We start from the raw sequence: 6,000 nt of genomic DNA on the forward strand, positions 1-6,000 counted from the left end.
TGTGTGTGTGTGTGTGTGTGTGTGTGTGTGTGTGTGTGTGTGTGTGTGTGTGAGTGTGAGTGTGTGTATGTGTGTGTGTTTGGCTTAGTAATGAGAGAAGAGCAGCCCTCCTTCAGGCCAGGCGTGCCTCTTCTCCCAGCTCTGCTTCAGTCAGCTGAGCAGCCTGTGTCTCCCTCCCTCTCTCTCTGCTCTACCACCCTGCTCCCCCTCTCACCACTGCGCTTGCGTTCTCTTTCCTTCTCTCCCTCTCCCTTTCTCTGTCTTTATTTCCCTCGGTCTCTCTCTCACACAGTACCAGAGCTTGGGACTAGAGGGTTCTCTGTATTTTTGTCAAAATGTAGTTGTTGACGTAGCCTTGTTCTGTTCAATGTTCTCTACCTATATAGTACTCTCAATACCCCAATTCATGTTAAGTTCAAAAGAATTCTTGATAAAAATTGCTGACACCATTCAAAACCAATGAGGGTTCGGAACACTGTCGGTCTTGTCTCTATCGCTCCGTCCCTGCCTCTGTTTTCTAATTCTCTCTCGTCTTTCTCCTTCTCCTTCTCCTTCTCTTTCACACAATCCCTCCCCCTCCCCCACCCCAACTCTTCTGTCTCTCTCAATTCAATGTAATTCAAAGGCCTTTATTGGCATGGTAGACAGTTGTTTACATTGCCAAAGCAAGTGAAATAGATCATAAACAAAAGTGAAATAGACAATTAAAAAAACATTACACTCAGAAAAGTTTCAAAGGAATAGAGACATTTCAAATGTCGTATTATGGCTATGTACAGTGTTATAACAACGTGTGAATAGTTAAAGTACAAAAGGGAAAATAAATAAACATAAATATGGGTTGTATTTACAATGGTGTTTGTCCTTCACTGGTTGCCCTTTTCTTGTGGCAACAGGTCACACATCTTGCTGCTGGGATGGCACACTGTGGTATTTCACCCAGTAGATATTGGAGTTTATCAAAATTGATCAGCTTAGTTTCCACCACGTTTTGTAGGCAGTGTGCACATAGCCTGTCTTCTCTTGAGAGCCAGGTCTGTCTACAGCAGCCTCCCTCAATAACAAGGCTCACTGAGTCTGTACATACTCAATGCTTTTGTCAGTCACAGTGGTCAGGTATTCTGCCACTGTGTACTCTCTGTTTAGGGCCAAATAGCATTCCAGTTTGCTCTATTTTTTTTAAATTTCTTTCCAATGTGTCAAGTACATATCTTATGGTTTTCTCATGATTTGGTTGGGTCTAATTGTGTTGCTGTCCTTGGGCTCTGTGGAGTCTGTTTGTGTTTGTGAACAGAGCCCCAGGACCAGCTTGCTTAGGGGACTCTTCTCTAGGTTAATCTCTCCGCAGGTGATGGCTTAGTTATGGAAGCTTTGGGAATCACTTCCTTTTAGGTGGTTGTAGAATTTAATGTTTCTCTCTCTTTCTCTCTCTCTCTCCTTTCGATGCTCTCTACCTCCATCCAGCCCTCCTTCTCGCTTCCTTTCTAATAGGCTCTAAATCCTAAATCTCTCCAAAGCTCATCAGTCGACTAATAGCTCCTAGGAGACACTGAGACTGAAATACAAGAAGCCATAACAATGACGCAAAAACTGATTCCCTTTACGGATTCAGCCTCCTTGTAGACCTTTTAAGATTACTTTAGAAAGGAACAAGAACAAGAAATAGAAAATGATTGCTGAATAAAGGTCATAATGCAAATATAAACTACAACGGGTAAGCTACTGTGATTGGACTATCTATCTGACCTCATTTTAATACATCTTATTACATCATAATTCCATCCTATCGACAAGACTTGCTCAACAGAGCAAGAGACATTCATTTCATAAGAAGTAGCAAAATGAGGCCACACTGGCGACACATAATGTAAATGAATACAATTAAAGATAGAAATACAAATAGAAGCCATTACTGTGGCGGTGCCAGAATCTGCTGGTACACATTAAGAGTTTCTGTCAGCAAGATGATCCATACCGATACTGTGTGGGGAGTTTCAAAACCAAATTGATGCCAAGAATAATTGAATTCCCATGTCGATGGATGTGCATAGAAGTCACCAGCAGAGGACATTAACTCATAAAGACCTCCGGCTAAGAGCCACATGAATAGGTAGTTCAATTTCTGCTAGCCTGCTTTTGATCAGCAGGTGGCAGTGTAAGACAGATCACTAAAATACATTTTTTACACTCCAAGGTTGATGATAACATTTTGTCTCCCCAACTTGGATCCTTTATCAATATTCGTGACAGTTGCGGTGTCTAGTGAAAAACTGTCATGTAAAAATGGCAATGCCATTGTCCAAAGCTTTAGTGGCTTGTTTGATTCCTCCACTCTGTACTAATAATGTGGACACAATATCAAGGCCTGTTCTTTGTTTACGAGTTATGTCCCACCTGGGACAAAGACGACTAAGTAAAGAAGTCTGTAAATAGTTTCCCTCTTATTGACTTTCAACATGGCCGTCTATCTGTTAAATTTAACCCAATGAACAGAATCCATCATGACCAGACAAGACACGTTATCACAAGACAATCATGGGGAGACCCAGGTCTCTCTGACACAACTTATTAGGGATTGTGCCTCAGACAAGTCAGCTAAATGTACTGGAAGGTCTGAAAATGGTCTAGAAGGTCATGTTAATGGAGTTACTGGGCACAGAGGGACTATTTAGTCTCACAGTCTCTATTGTGTCCTGTTGACAGATTCCGACCAATGGTTAAGCTTCAGAGTTAAATAAATACATCTTATTCAGTGATATAGATATCCTAGACCCAGATAAAATGCATTCTATTGATAAGTACATCATTTTTATGTTAAATGCTCCATACATAGACAGAGAATCCTATTTTGTTAGACTGATGAAACAAAACCAAGAACATTTATTCATAGCACGTGTGCCTGCCGCAGAGAAAACACGTAATTCAATTATCCACCAGACATTCTAATTGGAGCTACAGTTCAGATAACTCTATTTCATGGACAGAGCAAGATAAGATCAACCTCTGGGGTATTCTAAGAGAAGAATCCAGGAGCACTTCAGAAGTGCATCAGCTCTTATGACAGAGAAGCGGTCATTCGTATTCACACGTTCCTTCCTCATGTCATGCCTTATAACAGAGACATTATTCACATTAATGCACAAGAGCATAAGGGCAGCTTAGTGATTCATTGTGCCCTTCTGCATGACGTCAAAGTCAGCGGATCAGGCATACTCTAAATTCCCTCATAGAACTGTCTATAGTTTATGTACTGTAGTAGTTTGTGTCAGAAAATCACATCTGGTCCAAACTGAATGATCTATTTTACGCATGGTATTTGACAATAATAGTGGATGCTGTAGTGTTGTCAGGACTCCCTCCACTGGCCAGATAAATCCAGTGTTAGGTAAGGAAGGTAATTTCTGGGAGTGGTGCTTTTGTCTTTCCCAGACAGCCTTCATTAGCTAATGGCCTTGTCCTGGACTAATCCATTCAGTCTCCCAGACATCACTTTCCAACCTAGACAGTACGTAGTGTAACACTCTGTGCCCACTCTCTTTCACTCTCTCCCTCGTTTCTCTGTTTTCTCCTTATTCCATCTCTTTCACCAACCCAGAAACCCTGCTTTGTTTCTTTTTGTCTTTTACCCTAGGCAGTGACATTGGAGATACTGTACATGCTCATGCCTTTCCCTGTTTAGCTGCCCAAGAGGCCTGTCATGATGCAGTGTGATTTACTACAGCCTCCTAGAAAATAACTACCAACTAAATGATAACATTCATTCAAATAAAAACAACTATCTGTTGAGACGTATAGGACAGTCCCATAACAAGTGTAAATAAAATGGTTGTCAATGCAATAAGTACTCTAATGGGTTCAAACTGGACATTTGATAAAGTCTCCTCCTTCATATTACTATAGTGTTTATCAGTGAGTGGGTGGGGTTCCTCTCTCTCTCTCTCTCTTTCTCTCTGACAGCTGGGGTGGTGGACCAAGGCTCTATGGTGGATCAGAGGAAGGGTCCTCCGCCCCCCTCCCCCTGTCGGGGTGTTACCCCCTGTGCCAGCTGAGACAGCTCACAGACCTTACGCCCTCATCAAATATTCAAAAGCACCAAAACACAGGAACCCCTTCATCCCCCTGGAGAGTACCCACATCATGCAAATCATTTGAAATATAATGACGACCCAACATTATACTCAGAACTGCATATTTAAGACTGGATGAAGGGGGAAGCACACACCCCTTTTCTTAATTTGCTCTCATGTGGACTGTAGAGATTTGAGAGTGCCAGTTCTTGAGGCTCTGTCAGATAAATCTCCTTCAAACTCACTTATATAGATGCCGAGGCTGTGTAGTTTTGACAGATGAAGCTGTAAACTGATTCATCGGAGAGATTTGATATATACTGATGAATTCCTCAAAGCTATCCTGTTTCATTAATTGCAGGACCATTATGCAAAAACTTGCACAGCCTGTGATTTCTACACTCAGAGTCAAATCCCAAAGCTCTCATATGGCTTATAACAAGATATTTGATCTTGTTTAAGTCAACTTGCTACAATGTGGTAAAACATCAATTCCTGCAGCAGTTCTCTTTATCTCTTTGCATGCCCACTGGGCAAAAACTGGTTGAATCAACGTTGTTTCAACGTAATTTGTCAACGTATTGTGATGTTGAATCTATGTTTGAAACACATTTGGATTTGCAAAAAGTCATCAACCAGTACTGTTTTCAATTTCCACCAGCGTTGCAAACATTGAAATTAGGGTAAAACTTCAATTGAAATACAATAACTTAACCTGACTAACAGGTTGTTACATCAATCTAATTTCAACGTAATCATCAAAACTATGTGTACGTTGAAATTGCGTAGAAAATTCCACATAGAATGGTTAAAAATGTATGTGGAAATTGCAACATAATTCATGTCATGTGTGTAAATAGATTTAACATGCTACATCAGATCTACGCCACATATTCATCATATTTTAGATGTTGACATTTTTGCATATTCTCACTGTTTAATCAATGTCTGTTTTTCATCCTATATTCAATATACTTGGGTGGTTGAAATTATGTTGAATTTCATATTTGATTAGACATATTTTATTTGACTTTATTTAAATGTTGATTGTAAAATGGTATGTTTGAATCAACGTCACTGTCTCAATGTCATGCCATCAACCTAAACAAACAGATACCTATATTGAAATAAGTCACAGTCCAACTATTCCTGCCTGAACAGTGACTACTACTGGTATATGAGGGGTATATGAGGGGTAATGTGGAATCTAGTCAAGCCAAGTCTTGACCTGACTCTTTTTTTTTGTTGGAGTGAGGGTTTTGGACCAATGGCGTTATCTGGGAGATCCGTTAGACATCCATGAATATCATAGATGCTTTGGATAAGATTGCGTCAGTGAGGATAACAAGAAGTGGGCTTGTTTTGTTTTATTGTGTGTCCAAGGAGCAGAAGGAGCGTGCTTTGCAACTGAAAAATATATCGGATTGGAATGTGTTGTGTGTAACAGATTGCCTATCAAGGGGGTTATCTCTGGAGTGGCGCTAGACGTGAGTTCAAAGGATGTAGCTGAAAAAGTAGATGCCGTGATTGGTGCACGCCGACTGACCCGTATGGTTGATAGAGTGAGCCCACTCCATCCATTCTTCCTTCACATATACAGTATATTTGGGTTATGTCAGATACCCTGTAAGAACCTATGTGCCCAAACATATGCAGTGTAATAAATGTAAACCATTTGTATGTAGACAGGAAGAGTATCGTATGCCAGTTGAGGCGAAATGCTGCAATTGTGGTGGTGAGCATGTGCCCAAATTCATGAAGTGCCCTGTTAGGGTGAAGGAGACCAAGCAGACAAGAGTAAGGGCTGTCCAGCATGTCTCCTATCTGGAGGTGGTGAGAAGAGTGCAAGAAGGGAGTAACATTGAAGAAACCATGGTAGTTGGATTAGAAAAAACTGTAAATGTTACTCGCCAACAGGATCCTGACATGTTGC

This window comes from Salvelinus namaycush, chromosome 22, assembly GCF_016432855.1.
Source record: "Salvelinus namaycush isolate Seneca chromosome 22, SaNama_1.0, whole genome shotgun sequence".
NCBI lineage: Eukaryota > Metazoa > Chordata > Actinopteri > Salmoniformes > Salmonidae > Salvelinus > Salvelinus namaycush.